Source organism: Somniosus microcephalus, chromosome 12 (assembly GCF_052327205.1).
Source record: "Somniosus microcephalus isolate GS21.2 chromosome 12, FLI_Smic_1.0, whole genome shotgun sequence".
NCBI lineage: Eukaryota > Metazoa > Chordata > Chondrichthyes > Squaliformes > Somniosidae > Somniosus > Somniosus microcephalus.
In genome coordinates this window covers 78,071,614-78,086,804 of record NC_140998.1, presented here as the reverse complement: position 1 = coordinate 78,086,804, position 15,191 = coordinate 78,071,614, and positions in this window count along the sequence as shown.

Below are 15,191 nucleotides of genomic sequence, written 5' to 3'. Positions count from 1 at the left end.
CTGCTGTGGAGGTTGTGTTGAATTCTTTATTTTTGTCAATTAATAGCAACAACAACAACTTGTATTTATATACCACCATTAATGTAGTGAAAAATTCCAAAGCACTTCACCGAGGCATAGTCAAAGAAATGGACACTGAGCCAAAGAGTTTGGTCATAGAGGTAGGTTTTAAGTAAGGTTGTAAAGGAGGATGCTGCTTTCATTATTTCAAGGCACAGGAAAACTGGGTGAATGGCTGCTAGGTGGACATACCTATCCATCAGAACCATGGTTCATTGGGGGAGAAATTCAGTGTCGCCCCGTTTGGGGCGTAAGTATCGGCCGGGCGCGAAATTTTGCACCCGGCGCAAATTATCACCACCTACTGGTAAATTGGCCTCCTTCGCCCCAGGAGGTGCTTGGAGCGCTAAAACAGGCGCTGCACGACTGTCTTAAGGTGCTAAGCCGGAGGAGTGAGGCGCTACCTCCGAGGGCGGGCGCAGCGCAGGTGCGGCCTGTTAGCGATTGCACACAGACACGCTGGCGCCGGTCAGCTCTTAAAGGGGAGGGTCGATCTTGAATTGCAGCCACACCCTGCGCATCAGAGCCCTGAATCTCGGCCTGGACAGACCTGTTGCCACATACTTAAGCCAAGGGCCATGGAGAGGGCCAGGGAGCGAGCGCAGCAGTTCAGCCAGGGGGCCTTGGAGGTTCTGGTTGGCGCGGTGGAGTGCAGGCGATCTCTCCTGTACCCAGACAGCGGCAGGGGGCCGCTGCCCAGCGACTATCAAAAAGCTTGGAGGGAGGTGGCTCACAGAGTGACCTCCAGCAGCATGGTGCTTAGGACCCCTGTGCAATGCAGGAAGAAGTTCAACGACCTCACTCGGGTCGTCAGGGTGAGTGCCCTTTTCAGAATCCTCTTCATCCCTGCATGTGCACCTCACTTTATGGCCAAAGGGTCCTAAAAGCCCCAATGGCCAGCCCTCATCCAACACCTATGGCCCTTTCAGGAAACTCACACGCACATTCAGCACTTTACACACTGTAAGGGCTATTCGACCATGGGAGGCATTGCAGCCAAGATCAGGGCTGCACACTGTAAGGGCTATTCGACCATGGGAGGCATTGCAGCCAAGATCAGGGCTGCACACTGTAAGGGCTATTCCACCACAGGAGGCATTGCAGCCAAGATCAGGGCTGCACAATGTAAGGGCTATTCCACCATGGGATGCATTGCAGCCAAGATCAGGGCTGCACACTGTACTCAGAGCCCGTCCTTTCTCTTGCAGGGCAAGCTGGCGCATAACAGGAGGCAGCAGCAACGGACCGGGGGAGGCCGGCCTCACCTTCAAGCCCTGACCGATCTGGAGCAGCGAGTCCAACGGATTATGGCAGGCCGGATGATTGGCCCCGTCGCCACTGGAGATGCCGACCCCGTTATGGACAGCAATGGTAAGGTCATCACCTTTTTGACCTCTCTCCTTCCACTTGTTCCTCACACCAGCATCCTTTGCCACTTTCGAGCCAAATCAGTACATTGCAGCACTCATGCCTCCCTTGCTGCCACCCTGTCCTCACGCTAAAGCCACTCTTGTACCTCCCTGCTTTCAGATGCTGATTCGCCAGGTGAGGAGGCGGGCCCTCAAGCTGCCACTGTGAGTGATTCTGAAGGCGACGAGGAGGAGGATGCCCGACCATCAGTGCCACCCTCAGCCGAGGCAGCCCATGGCCATAATGGGGACACGTCTTCCATGGAGGAGAGCAGGGGAGAATGGTCTGAGGAGGGTGAAGCTCCGGGGCCCAGCGGGCTGCAGCAACGCGAGGGGGGTAGGGAAGCTCAGCGGCCTTCTCCCCGGAGGGAGAGTCTGGCCTCGAGTCCTGCTACAGTGAATGCAGAAGAGCTGCGGCTCCTCGCTGAAATGAGTGCCCAGGCGGAGCACAGGCACACTGAGCTCATGGCTGCAGTGGCAAGGATGCCAGATTCCATTGAGTCACTGGCAAGGAGTGTCCAGGACTTCGGCGCAGTACAGGCAAGGAGTCTCCAGGACTTCGGCGCAGCACAGGCAAGGATTGTCCAGGACGTCGGCGCAGCACAGGCAAGGATTGTCCAGGACGTCGGCGCAGCACAGGCGGCTGCCACGCAATTGCTTATTGCTGCAATGCAGTCAGTGGCTGGTCTCATGCAGACGCAGATTGAGGCCACACGAGCACTGACTGCTGCCACCCTCGCTGGATCGGGCAGGATTCGCCGGGGCCCTCACCGCACCGCAGCAGGCCAGCAATCTGTGCTTCAGCAGATTGCTCCGCATGCTGCAGTGCTGCCCCGTGGGAGTGCCAGTGTGTCGGCCGAAAACGGAGTTGCTATCCTCTCTTAGGATGACAGCATTCCTGCTGCCAGCACTGTCACTTCTCCACTGCAGCTGCCACCACCTGTAGGACAGACTGGTGCCGCCCATGCAGAGTTGGAGCAGTCAGCAGCCAGGCCCTCCAGGCCCAGAGCTGGTCCAGGCCGTCCCTCAAGGGCATCTGCAGTCTCAGTTTCTGACACTCAGCAGCCTTCCCCCAGCCTTGCTGCAGCCACTGGGGTCCCATTGCGGAGGAGCTGCAGGGTGGGAAGGGGCCAATCTTGCAAGCGAAGCAAATCACCCTCAAAGGACAAAAAGTAGGAGGTGTGGCAAAATGTTGTTAATTGTTTTATTGAAGGCCGAGGATCGTGGTCATATTTTTGTTACTGTTTTGGTCATTGTCTCCAGGTTGTGAGAGCCAGTTATGTGACTGACTGTTTTTTTGGGGGTTTCTCTCTATTACTTTGTCATGCGGGAAGGGCACACAGTTTGTTAAATAAAGAAGTGTCTTTATTCAGAATGTGCATGTTTGCTCTTTGAACTAATTGTTGCCTTGACCGGCTTAGGGGTTGTGGCACGGTTCCATTCATGTTCTTTGAATGGCAGAAGCCATTCCCTCAGAGGGGGCCTAGAAGCGACTTGCTATAAGCCGCTGACGGACGGCACTTGCACTTTGTGCCTCCCTCCCGTCTTGGTGCTGCTGCTCCTCCTCCTCCTCCTCTGCTGGTGCTCCAATGTCTGGTGGCATTGGCTGAGTCCTGAGGATTGCCAGGTTATGCAGCATGCAGCACACAACAACGAAGTGGGAGACTCGCTCAGGTGAGTACTGAAGGGCTCCTCCGGAATGGTCCAGACAGTGGAACTGTTGCTTGAGCATGCCGATTGTGTGCTCAACAATGTTCCTGGTAGCTTGATGGCTCTCATTGTATCGTTCTTCAGCTGGGGTGCTGGGCGAACGGAGCGGGGTCATCAGCCAGGTGCACAGAGGGTAGCCCTTGTCCCCAAGAAGCCAGTCTCCTGGGTGAGCCGGGGCCTCGAAATGGTCTGCCACAGAAGTCTGGTGCAGGATGAAGGCGTCGTGGCTGCTGCCTGGAAAGCGGGCATTGACAGTGAGTATCAGCTGTCTGTGGTCACAGACCAACTGGACGTTCAACGAATGGAACCCCTTTCGGTTGCGGAAATCCTCGGCATTCTCTTGCGGCGCCCGCAAAGCCACATGCGTGCAGTCAATGGCACCCTGGACCATGGGGAAGCCCGCTATTCTTGCAAAGCCCATTGTGTGCTCTTGCTGCTTGTCCGGGGTCATGGGGAAGGAGATGTACTGTCGTCTCCTTTTAAAGAGGACATTCGTGACTTGACGGATGCAGCAATGCACCGCGAACTGGGAGATATTGGCAATGTCCCCAGTAGCGGATTGAAAGGAGCCGGTGGCATAGAAGTTGAGAGCCACTGTTACCTTCACTGCCACCGACAGAGATGTCCTGCTCCTCAGTTGAGGCTGCAGATCTGGCTGAAGCAGGTGGCAGAGCTCAGTGACCACCTCCTTGTTGAATCGCAGCCTCCGAAAACACTGCTCCTCAGACATATTGATGTATGAGAACTGTTGGCGGTAAAACCTGGGAGCGTAAGGTCTCGTGTGCCAACGCCTGTTGGCCCTCCTCCATCTGGCCATGATTGGCACTCTCTCTCTGCATCTCTGTGCCCTCTCAATGTAATGGAGAAGCCCGACGTTCCCATCCATTGCAGCCCCCATAGTATGTGGCCATTCAAAGTTATGCCGGTGAAAAAGCAAAGCAACTACAAAGTTCTGGTCAGAAGCCAAAAGTACCTCAGCGAGTGCTGACTCAATGCAGAAATCTCTCTCCCTTTGTCTCTCTGCAAATCTCTCTCTCTCTCTCAGAAGGAGTGGTCCAAAAATGGCTACCACAAAGAAGCCAGGAAGAGCCCCCTTTAAATAGCGTCCCCCCAGCCCCATAGCGACTGGGAACCATTCCAGTCAACCTGTCATTGGGAGCGACAGGCGGAAAGGAGAGGGATGCCACTGAATTTCCGGTCCAGGGCGCCCCAAGGGCATTGCACTCTGAAATGATGTCAGGATCTGCGTGCGCAGCTGAGCGGGCGTTGCGGTTTAGCGCTGCCGCTAAATGTCCGCTCAATTTCGCGAGAGGCGCAGGTATCACCGCGCCCGGGCGCTAGCTGGTTCGCGCCCCACTTATCGCCCTCTTAAGGCGCTAACGGGTGGCGCAACCAACTGAATTGCTCCCCCATTATCTCTTAGAGGCACCCACAGACAAAACCTGTTGAAAAGTACAATGAGGCACACACAGCTATCCAGGCCTTGGTGGTGCAAACCATTAGGATGTTAAAGCACTGGCTGATCAGGGGAGCCTTTCATTACAAGGTATCCAAGATTATTATAACCTGTTGCATCCACACAACCTTATCCCAAAATGTGGCTTTGACATGGACTAGTTGAAGAAGAGAACCAACCTCAACCAATGGCAGAAGAGATCTATAATCAGTAGCCTGATGGAATGTCTGAATCACTAACTGTTCACTCAGCAAGAGTTTTAAGGCAGCTTATAATAGACAAGTGAGAGAGATCTATGGGGTGCTCCTGATCTCCCAATTAATGCGGAAACCCTGGAGAAACAGACATTTTTTTGCCATTTATGCTGTTCCTCCCGGGGCTCCACCAATTTTCCATCAAAGTTATGGCAGTAGGTCAGAAGAACTGCTGCAGAAACTCCAGATGAACATCTTCAGTTAAATGCCTGTACATCCAATGGACAACAGTCTTCTGCACATTCAACCAATACTCTGGCTGAAAAATGCCATTACCACCATTGCCCACAACCTTCCACCAGGACGTTTAATACAACATTTTCCCTAACTAACTTATTATACTTCATCCCAAATGAACTGTTATGAAATTGGAGTACCAGTGAACTGAAGCTTTATTAACCCTAACAGAGTGTGGTGCAGCTATATTCAGTGTGGTTTACTCCAGTGCTTCTCCTTTGTGAAAATATTTGACAAAGATACAAGAGAGATTTAGGAGATTTAAATGCAAGAGATTTGGGATAGAGAACAGGATAAACCTTTTTACACAGAGGGTTATGATGCTGTGGAATGCACTACTAGAAGTAGTGATTGGAGCAGAGACCATGTCAACTTCAAACAACTAGATAGGTGGTTGAAGGAAAGGGGGAATAAAGAGATATGGGAATAGGGCGGACACATGAGATTAGGATTACTACTTGTGTGGAGGATAAACACCATCGTGGACGGCTCGAGCCGAACAGCCTGTTGTAATTTCTATGTAATATAGTGTGTGTATTCTTCTTCCTAATGGAGTACTCCTTTCAAGTGTTGCCTCAGTGTGAGGAGAAACTGAGGTGGATGGCTGCTGTTGTCAGTGGGATGGAAGCAGTCCAGTGCTTCCTTGTGTTGGCTCAGTAAATTGCCCTACACTACATGTGTATTGAGGCAGTGACTGTATGGGCGTGTATCTTTTCTGACACATCTGCAGTTATTTGAGTGGAAAGCTGGGTAATACAGATGTGGCTTTGCCCTCAGAGACAGTTTCATCATCTATGCCAGCTCCTGTCATTCCCCACTGCTGGACATTCCCTGCATATCCCAGAGATCTGTGTGAGAGTAGGCCATTGGGTAGCAATGAGATTGTTGAAGCATTGCATGATGCTTTCTCAATCTGATTCTCCAACACTGAATCCACATAGGACAGACTGCTGTAGATTGGAGCCCAAAGTCTCCAGAGCTCTGTCAGAGCATACGTTCTGGGGAAGCTTTGCCTAAGCTTAGGACTTCAACCAAAGAAGCTCTGCTGTAGAGGGGCCTTGAGTGGCTATGCACTCTATACAGTTTGCAGCTTGGCTAGATTATGCAGCATTGCACAGATGCAGGTTATGGACTCAAACTTTGCAGGCTACATGACACACTTTCACGCGACTGCCTGAAATGCTAATGCTGAGTTACCAAACTGCTTTTAGAGGAAGTTCTGTGAGGTCTAAATCCCAGAGCTCAGCAACTGAATGAGCTCTTGACTAAGTCCATCTATAGCAGATTGCGACTCGTCCAATTCCACCTGCTCCTGTTTGTACTTCACTAAACGCTCACTGACCAGCCCCCCCCCCTGCCCCCCGCAGAGAAGAAGCATCTGGGTATGATGCTTGTCACTGTAGGACTGGATGATACTGGGTGCTGTGAAGTGTTTGGGTTAGGCCAAACATTGGGCTCTGTCACCACCTGCTCTTAAGCTGCTGGGGTAACATAAGAATAGCATATTTTAGAACACTGGCAGTAAGGCAGCCCTTGAAACAGAGCTTAAATGGCAAATCAATGAGCAAATTAGTAAGGAGATAAAGAATGAAAAACAAAGAATTATACTAGGCATGAGCTTGGGGGAGGCCTGAGCTCCCCTTTCCCATTCGCACTGTTACCTTCAGACCTAGAATCTCCAGGAGGCTCTCCTTGTAAAGTGTAAAAGACCTTAGCTGAGATCACATTCTTCCAGTCTGTATGGGCTGCTGCCTGTTATGTGTGGCCTTCTCTTGCAAGTAGATAGAAAAGGGACATATATTGGAATAACAAATAAGCTGTATGTCAACCCAGCAGTCACCTTATGTGAGTGATGTGTGTCTGTGAACATACAGAAGTACACTTGGGCCTTGAAATTCACCTCCGTAGCCCTGGTACTTGTGGCTTTTTTTTTAATGGCATCCGCCTCGCTTCTGCCCACTTCCTGCATGGCCTCCGCTGTTCGCCATCTTGATGAGGGCGATAGTGCGGGCAGTACGTGCGTGCGCCGGCAGTATGCAGAGTAGGTAGATTGTGACGTCAATCAGCGTGTAACGCTGATTTGAAGCATGACCTGCCATTTTCGACATCACCACTCCATTCAACACCCTCTCCTAAACACACACAGTTGAATGTGCATTCAGCTGCACGAGGGACCCCCCACCAGCGCTACTTAAAGGGTAATATCCAACTTGCACGCAAGTTGCTTACTGCTTTTGTACTGGCTCTTACAGAGCTTGTGGGAATACTGGGTTGCTGTAAGAGATTTCAAAAGTTGTTAAAGTGTGCAGGGAGTGCTGCTAGATGTTTCGAAGGTGTTGGCTGCTACTGAAAGGCCTCTGAGTATATCACTTGCTCCCAGTCATGGGGGCTCTAGTTGCATTTCTCCTTACACTGCAGCATGGCAGGGAGATGGAGCAGAAGCAGCAAAGAAGACAAGCTGCTTGCAGAGGGAGGAGAAGGAGGAGGGTCTCAGCAGGAGGCCTTACCCACCTAGGGTCTTCAGGGAGTACTTCTCCTGCCTGTCAAGAGCAGTGTGATCAGCAGCTCTGCTTCATTAAGGAGGTGATCACTGAACTCTGCCACCTCTTGGAACCAGACTGCAGACTCAGAGCAGGATGATGACGGCGCTGCCAGTGACTTTGGACATGAATTTTTTCACTAGAGGATCTTTCCAGGCTGGAAGAGGGGACATAGTAAACATCTCGCAGTTCGCCGTCCATTGCTGCATCCGGGAGGTCATAGAGGCTCTATATGCTAGGAGAGGGGACTTCATTGTCTTCTTCCTTGGAATGAGTGACCATAACATGGTTGAATTCCATATTCAATTAGAGGGTGAGAAGGTTGGATCTCAAACAAGCGTGCTAAGCTTGAATAAAGGAGACTATGAAGGTATGAGAGCGGAATTGAGCAGAGTGGATTGGGAAAATAGATTAAAGGGTAAGACGATACATGATCAGTGGTGTACATTTAAGGAGTTATTTTACAACTTCCAAAAAATATATATTCCACTGAGAAGAAAAGGGTGTAAAAGAAAATACAGCCATCCGTGGCTAAGTAAAGAAATTAAGGATAGTATTCGACTAAAAACAAGGGCATATAAGGTAGCCAAATCTAGTGGGAGGATAGAGGATTGGGAAAACTTTAAAAGACAGCAAAAAATAACAAAAAGATTGATTAAGAAAGGGAAGATAGATTATGAAAGTAAATTAGCAAAAAATATAAAAACAGTAAGAGTTTTTATAGTTATATAAAAAGAAAAAGGGTGGCTAAAGTAAATGTTGGTCCCTTAGAGGATGAGACCGGGAAATTAATGGTGGGAAATATGGAGATGGCAAAAACACTGAATGAATATTTTGTATCAGTCTTTACAGTAGAAGACACTAAGAATATCCCAACACTGGACAAACAGGGGGCTATAGGGGGGGAGGAGCTAAACACGATCAAAATCACTAAGGAAGTGGTACTCGGTAAAATAATGGGACTCAAGGTGAATAAATCACCTGGACCTGATGGTTTACATCCTAGAGTCTTGAGGGAAGTGGCGGTAGGGATTGTGGATGCATTGGTAATAATTTTCCAAAACTCCCTGGACTCAGCAAAGGTCCCGGCAGACTGGAAAACTGCTAATGTAACACCCTTATTTAAAAAGGGCAGTAGACAGAAGGCTGGAAACTATAGACCGGTTAGCCTAACATCTGTGGTAGGTAAAATTTTGGAGTCCATTATTAAGGAGACAGTAACAGGACATTTGGATAATCATCATTTAATAGGACAAAGTCAGCATGGTTTTATGAAGGGGAAGTCATGTTGACAAATTTGCTGGAGTTCTTTGAGGAAGTAACATATAGGGTGGATAAAGGGGAACCAGTGGACGTAGTGTATTTAGACTTCCAAAAGGCATTTGACAAGGTGCCACACAAAAGATTATTGCTTAAGATAAAAAATCATAGGATTGGGGGTAATATTCTGGCATGGATAGAGGATTGGCTATCTAACGGAAGGCAGAGAGTTGGGATAAATGGTTCATTCTCAGAATGGCAATCAGTAACTAGTGGTGTTCCGCAGGGGTCGGTGCTGGGTCCCCAACTCTTTACAATCTATATTAACGATTTGGAGGAGGGGACCGAGTGTAACATATCAAAGTTTGCAGATGATACTAAGATGGGAGGGAAAGTAGTGGGTGAGGAGGACATAAAAAACTGCAAGGGGACATAGACAGGCTAAGTAAGTGGGCAGAGATTTGGCAGATGGAATACAATACTGGAAAGTGTGAGGTTATGCACTTTGGCAGGAAAAATCGTAGAGCAAGCTATTATCTTAATGGCAAGAAACTGGAAAGTACTGAAGTACAAAGGGATCTGGGGGTCCTGGTGCACGAAACTCAAAAGGTTAGTATGCAGGTGCAGCAAGTGATTAAGAAGGCCAATGGAATCTTGGCTTTCATTGCTAGGGGGATAGAATATAAAAATAGGGAGGTATTGCTTCAGTTGTACAAGGTATTGGTGAGACCGCACCTGGAATACTGCATACAGTTTTGGTGTCCATACTTAAGAAAAGACATACTTGCTCTCGAGTCAGTACAAAGAAGGTTCACTCGGTTAATCCTGGGGATGAGGGGATGGACATATGAGGAGAGGTTGAGTAGATTGGGACTCTACTCATTGGAGTTCAGAAGAATGAGAGGCGATCTTATTGAAACATATAAGATTGTGAAGGGGTTGGATCGGGTGGATGCGGGGAGGATGTTCCCGATGATGGGTGAAACTAGAACTAGGGGGCATAGTCTTAGAATAAGGGGCTGCTCTTTCAAAACTGAGATGAGGAGGAACTACTTCACTCAGAGGGTGGTAGGTCCATGGAATATGCTGCCCCAAAAAGCTGTAGAAGCTACATCATTACATAAATTTAAAACAGAAATAGACAGTTTCCTAGAAGTAAAGGGAATTAAGGGTTACGGGGAGCGGGCAGGAATTTGGACATGAGTCTAGGTTCGGATTGGACATGGCCCTGTGGGTAGCGGAGCGGGCCCGGGGGCCGTGTAGCCTGATCCTGCTCCTATTTCGTGTGTCTAATTCTGTTAGATTCAGGAGATGGTTCTGTGATAGTAGATTGGCGGTTAGGATCAGATCAGCCATGATCTTATTAAATGGCGGAGCAGGCTCGAGGGGCCGATTGGCCTACTCCTGCTCCTATTTCTTATGTTCTTATGTTCTTATGTGTGCAGAGGTACGTGTGTGAGGTGAGTGTTGAGTGTTTTAAAAGCTTTACTTACCCTTTACTTCTTCCTGCAGGTTTCATCCCTTCAGGTTTCGGGAATCCCTCAGCTCACCGGCAGAGAAAGCAGAATGGCCGCTGCTTTCTCAAATGCAGCAGCCTTCTGCTTTCTGCTCAGGAAGGCTTTCTAATTGAGTCTTGAGTAAAGCTGTTGACAGATGAAACGTCACTCGCTGACGTCACCTGTAACCGGCTTTCCCTTAATTGGCCTGCTAAGTCTGCTGGGCGGGCTTAACAAGGTCAATCAAGGGAAAGTAGCGTGGGTTGGCCACAAGTCGATGGAGGCGGGACTAAAACCTGACAAGTGGGTGTTCCGCTTCCAAAAGCTCCCTATTGAGAAAATCCAGCCCAAAATTTTCAACACTTTGCCTTATTGTAGAGATCTGTGTTCACCTTTGGAAGGGTCTTAGTTGCAGTGAATGGTGAGACATAACGGTACCCCCCGCAATGGTGATGAGTGTGGAAGGAATGGCTTGGTCATTGTAGGAATGCTTTATGATGATGGTGTGGGGTGGTGTTAACCTGGCGCATCATGTGGCAGCCAGGGTGTACAGTGTCAAGTGAAGTAAATCTGGCCATGGTGATGCCATCGCTGGCCTCCCGGGCAACAATGTTGTCGGGTGCTGATGCCCTGTGTCCTGTGCAGCTTCAGGTGATTGTGGAGAAGGTTGGTATTGTTGTTGGTGATGTTGGTGTTGGGGCTGATCGTGGAGGGATTCAGAGGAACAAGGTGAATTTTTTTTCAAGGGCACCGATGTTGCTGGAATAGATGGCAGCTGAAGTTGAGATGGCAGAAGCGATCTGTCAATGGTGAGAGAGCTTGCTCCAAGGAGGTGACAGTGGATAGAGAGTTTACTCCAAACACTTCCAAACTGCATACAGCTCAAAAGTGTCTTCCAAGTCCTGAAGGCTCAAGCTTCTGACATTGGAAAGTGACCAGCTGTGAAATGATAGCTTCCATACCACTTTTGCAGCTGTCACCTATTCACAGCAATGAGGAGACATAGAGAACCCGACCTACTTACCTGACGTGATCTCCGAACGATGTGAACCCCTTTAAAAATGTGGTAAAATAGAAAAAGGCTGGCAAAATAGTAGTTAACAAGTACTTAACAAACAGTTAAGTATCTTAAATGCCTCCCCCGCCACTTGGTGTCGGGTCTGTTCTGAAATCGCAGACCCGACACTTTGGAAACTTACATGGAGGTGGCTTCGCAGCAGCTTCCCAAACCCGCTGTCAATCATTTCGAATTTGAAAGCGGACCCGCCTCCAAACCCGCACTCTGAGCGCCGGCAAAATTCAGCCCATTGTCTTAATCCCTAACTAAAATAGTATACTGAGGCAGGCTTCAGTTTTTTTACTGAAATATAAATTGGAGGCATAATCACAAAACGTTATAAACAATAAGGAAATTTAGGGGCTGAAATTGCACTACAATTGAGGTTTCTGTGCCACACTGTTGGCATAAACCAGGCCTGTGGAGACATTCACTGACTGCCTTGAAATTTATGCTTCAGCTCATTTGAATAATTACATGACACTGCCAACGCAATTTTGCCTGTGTGCAGGGAGCAAGCCCAGTGGGGCAGGCAGAATTTCTCATCATTCGGTCCCCCGGGACTGCCCGGATGGTAAACCCCGTGAAGCGCATAAGCAGCACTGTTGCAACACAAACACAACTGCTCTGAATTGCCACCCTCCTCTGTGCACAGTTTGTGACTGCACTGCCAGCGCACAGGAAAGGAAATTCAGCCTCTTAAACTTCATTTGAATTTTAGTTGGATTATAATAATGTGGCTTCTGAATTGATTGCATAGGTAAATGTTCCTTTATTAGAAAAGGATGTTATCACTACCCTTATGTCTGGTCTCAACGTAGTCCTGCAAGTGACCTGCTGAACAACATAACTCGTTGTTCCTTTTTTTTGACAAGGATCTTCCTTTTTGCATGAGAAACCTGGGTGATGGGAAAAACTGTGTGTAAGCACCAAGCTTGAAAAGAATAGAAGAAAAGAGGAGGTAAATTAAGAAGTAGTGATTAGATGATGCCAAGCTTGGCTTTTAAAAGTCTGTAGATTGCAAACGGAAGGGAAAACTGAGGGAGATACCGTGTTCCATAGAACTACACATATTTACCATAGAGCGTAGGTCTGCAGTCTGTCAAGATTGGGAGCTGCATTGCCTTTTTAAAACAAAAATATGCTCTGACTTAGCTTACATTTAATGATTATGTTATTGGCTGCATGCACAAAGCTTGGATTTGATGAATACATCACTGATTCTATGCACAAACCCAGGGGTTCCATCTCTAAGTTATTGTTGTAAAACGTACAGGGCAATTTAACATGTGCATTCATGAGGCATCTAATCATAAAATATTACAGCAATTGTTCCAGACAATTGCAGTCCCATTCACTCTACGATGTAAAGATAGGGCATGAGCTGTGTGGGCAGGGCATGAGCTGTGTGAGCGGGCTGTTGAAGATATACAGAATGCACAGCACTCTGGTAAATGTTCATGTACTTTTCAAAAGTATTGCTGTCATGGCAGTTTTTTGCTCTGTGGCCTATTGGATATGGCAAACAACAAACACCAATGGCGAAAAATTCAGTTAGGCATGAAAACGGGTGCAGGGATCGCGGTGTGCGGTTGGCTTACGCCGTTCATAGTAATGCAGGCAGCACGTGACATTCGTACTGCCTGCTAATTACCATGATTGCTGTGTTCAGCCCAGCGCTGAGCTTGCTGCTGAGTAGCTGAGCACTCAGCAGGGAGCTGAAGTTTGTGCGAGGCTAGCTCTATTTAAAGCAAGCCTCCACTTCTTAAAGGCAGTCTGCACCTCTTAAAGATGAGGCACATTCTGCATTCAGCAGCTACTGGAACTGCTTGTGAAGGCAACTGTGAGTGAATAATAGCTCAACAGGGCAGAGAAATGGCACTAAGGTTCTCGGATGCAGCACTAGAGGCCTTAGTGCAGGGGGTACAAAGGAGGAGACATTAGGGGTACCTAAAATGTATATGGTTACGTGAATGAAATTGTGACGCGAATAATACTGTGTTTAGATGATTGTAGTAGAGCTCGAGACAAGTAAGGGGTTAATGTATAAGTTGTGTTTTACTGGAACTGCTTAGGTTTCATTTTCCTGGAAAACTTGCGAAGATGTTATCACATTCCACACAGTGGCAGTCACATATGACCTTGCTTTCCAGGTAGCTGTCTGCTGTTTGTGTGCTAGGAAGGTTGCTGACTATATTTTTAATTTGGCCAACTAAGGCCCAACGCCTATGTTTCTTCCATTATCGCTAATAACCATATTATAATGCTAAGTTAGGATTTTGACTTTGTTTAACAAAGCTGCTTGCTAAGATGCATAAGTTAACCAGTGTGTGAGAATGGAATAGAGGATATCTTTAGGAATTTAATGATTCTTTTCATGGTACAATAGTCTGATAATAAAATTAAATAGTTAGTTTGCATGGCCAGCTGCATAAACATAAATAACTGATAACAAGCAGTTCCAACAATGGGGCCTCTGACTGGAGAAGTCTGAAGGCCGAGCCTGGATGTCTGAGTTGCTGACTCTAGGCTGGGGAGGACAAGGCAGGGTGAGATAAGAGACTCTAGCTTTGGAAGGACAAAGCTGGATGAGATAAGGGGAAAACAGTCCTCAACATGCTGTAAGGCCATGATTGGCTAGGTACAGAATCCATGTGCAATGGCTAAAAGGACCCCTGACAGGCCGGAAGATAACAGGAGGGTTGACCCTTTTTCCATGGCTTAAACAAAGAACTTGACATACCATTGGGCACCTTGTTTTAAGGGGAACCCTTACAGGTTAAATGGTCTTGTCAATATTCTACCCCATGTCCACCCCTAAAAAGAGTATAAAAGAAAGACCTGAAAAAGCCTCCAGTGCAGATGGTGGAGTGAGAGCTCCTGAGGGAGGATCAATGCGGATTTCAGTCAAACACTCTTGGGTAGTTCAGGAAGAGAGAGGAAGAAGAAGAGCTGTTCGTGCACGCTGTATAACTAGTGTGTTATATTGCGTCTTAAACTCCAATTAAACACAATATACCCACCATGTTGGTTTGCACTCGATCCTGATTATTTGAAATTGCAGGGGCCAGTAGGCCCTCTAGACACACAGAGAACACAGTGGGAGCAGATAGCCGAAGAGGTCACTGCCAGCACTTGCCCCGAGGACCTGGATCCAGTGCCGAAAGAAGTTCAATGACCTCACACAAGTGGTCAAGGTCAGTGAATGCATCTTCAAAAGCCGTCTCCCACCAACTGCACCACTAGCCTCACACACTGCTCAATGCACCACACCCCCATCACTCACCTACCAACAATCTCTATCAATCACGATTTATACCTCACATTCATATCTTCACCTCACCCTCACACACTTACCACTGCTGCAAGCCGCATACCCACGTCTCACATCTTGCACATACTGCCAGCTATTCAACAATGACAGACACATCACACAAACACATTGCACCACACTCACTGACACACTTCACCCAAACACACTGCACCACACTCACTGACACACTTCACCCAAACACATTGCACCACACTCACTGACACACTTCACACAAACACATTGCACCACACTCACTGACACACTTCACCCAAACACATTGCACCACACTCACTGACACACTTCACCCAAACACATTGCACCACACTCACTGACACACTTCACCCAAACACATTGCACCACACTCACTGACACACTTCACCCAAACACATTGCACCACAC